The sequence below is a fragment of the Alexandromys fortis genome, unplaced genomic scaffold, assembly GCF_014885135.2.
Source record: "Alexandromys fortis isolate MF-2015 unplaced genomic scaffold, M_Fortis_MF-2015_v1.1 scaffold_99, whole genome shotgun sequence".
Lineage (NCBI taxonomy): Eukaryota > Metazoa > Chordata > Mammalia > Rodentia > Cricetidae > Alexandromys > Alexandromys fortis.
The window spans coordinates 5,133,652-5,136,048 of record NW_026067982.1 but is presented as its reverse complement, the minus strand read 5'-3'; positions in this window follow the sequence as shown (position 1 = coordinate 5,136,048).

The window sequence follows — 2,397 nt, the reverse complement described above, 5'->3', positions numbered from 1 at the left end:
GAGCCTGTTCCATCTTGACTAAAAGTCAGAGAGTTAGAGCTTATTTTTGCTCTTTCAAAGGTGTTGATAACAGGTGTGGCTACAAACAAGAGATCCTGACCTAGGCTGTGGTTAATTAGTATTTTGAGTATAGAGGTGGATCTGCTCCACCTTGCTATTCCTGCTCCTTCAAAAAAAAAAAAAAAAAAAAAAAGAGAGAGATTACCAGGAGGTTCCAGGAAGTATCAGCCTACAGGATATTTGGTCTATTCCTTATATCATGTTAATAAAGTCTGTTGCCTCCCCCCACCCCTTTTGGAGTGGAGTATATAAGCAGGTAGAAAATAATCAAAGGCGGTTCAGTATTCACTGAATTTCCCTCCCGATGCTGTTCTGTATTTCTGTCTTTTATTTCTCTCATATCTCTGCTCCTTTTGCTTAATAATTCTAATCCTCACTCTCCTATCCTGGAACATATAAATTTCTTCAAGGCTGGACTACAACAGATGTTGCCCCAACATGTGGCTTATGATAAAACTCCACATGGAATTTACTTTCTTTGTGGCAAAGGTTAGTCACCGGGTAAGAAAGTGATCTTGCCTTGACTTCTGACAGTATGATCTCTTAACTGGACAAGCAGGACACAAAATAAAGGACTGCTGAACTTTGCCAAGACATGGTAGAACAGCCCTTCAGAATATCCTGCTTCACAGAAAAGTCTGTCAGATATGCTAGTCCTGTAGGCTGAAGATGGATGCCCCAACATTGCAGAGGAACTTTGGGTGACTGTCTAGGCAGCAAGTTGTCTCTGTCATTGCTCCCATTTTATGGAAGTCACTTGCTTACTAGGTTAATACTATTTCCTCCTCAGGTCTCTGAGGTAGTTGAAGACTAGATAGTTAGAGTTTTTCTTGTTTACAAGACTCAGAAATGAAATTTACTAAAGGGGTGTAAAATGTATAAGGTTGAGCAATATCAAAAGATAGTTTTGGATGGTAATGCAAGCTATTAATGAAAGTAAATTAGGTACAAGACTTTGAACTCACTAAGATAGTTTAAATAATGGAGTATTTTTTCTGGATTTTTCAAATGCAAAAGGACTAGACATTGTTGATATACTTATTGCCTGTAATATATTGTATATAGTTATTGTACTGATTGTATATAGTCTTTCTTATTTAGTTATTATAGCCTTCTTTTTTTCATTTTAGACAAAAGGGGAAGTATAGTGATATTTTATTTGTGTTTTAACAAGTAAAGCTTGCCTGAAGATCAGAATGTAGAGCTAAGTCACTAGAGGCCAGGGAGTGATGGCACACACCTTTAATCCCAGGATTCAAGGCCACCCTGGGCTACTTAAGGTTGAATCTGTCTAAAAGAAGAAATAGAACTCACACAAAGGTGTTCCCAGTACTTGGGAGTCACACACCCTTAATCCCAGCACTAGGGAGGTGGAGACAGGAGTGATGTGGCTGGGCAGAGAGGGGAATATAAGGCAGGAGGAGACAGGAGCTCATTGCAGTCTGAGGTTTGGTAGAGAGCATTGCAGTCTGCCAGTCTCGTTGAGGACAGGACTGACCCTTTGTTGTCTGAGCCTTGGTTGGTAGAGATAAGAACTCTCTAGTGGCTTGGCTGCTTTGCTTTTCTGATCTTCAGCTTGAACCCCAATATCTGTCTCTGCGTTTTTATTATTTGTGCTACTATGTATGTGTGTGTATACATAATATGAATACATATTCTGAAAACACCCTAGCAGAAAGGGCATATTCTATGCATGACTTTGTGAGTATGGCTATGGTTCTTCTCTTCCCTCTAGTCTATAAATCTCTCAGGGTCAGGCTTGTGTTCAGTGTCCACCTTCTTTCCTTTCCTTTCCTTTCCTTTCCTTTCCTTTCCTTTCCTTTCCTTTCCTTTCCTTTTCTTTTCTTTTCTTCCACCAGAGTGTTGCTATGCCTCTGTGGTTGTTTGAATAAGAATGGTCTTATAGCCTCATATATGTGAATGCTTAATCACCAGGGAGTGGCACTACTTGAGAGGGATTAGAAGGGTTAGGAGGTGTGGCCTTGCTGGAGTAGGTGTGGCCTTGTTGGAGGAAGTGCATCACTGAAGGTGGGCTTTGAGGTTTCATAAGCCCACACCATGACCAGGTTTTCTGTATCCCTGCTTTTGGATCAGGATATAGCTCTCAGCAACTTTTCCAGCATGGCATTTTCCTGCTCTCAAGCTCTCTGCCATGATGATAATGGACTAAGCCTCTGGAACTGTAAGAACGCACCCAGTTAGATGTTTTCCTTTATAAGAGTTGCCTTGGGTCTGGGTTACCTCACTCAGGATAGTGTTTTCTATTTCCATGCATTTGCATGCAAAATTCAAGATGTCATTGTTTTTTACCGTTGAGTAGTATTCTAATATGTATAT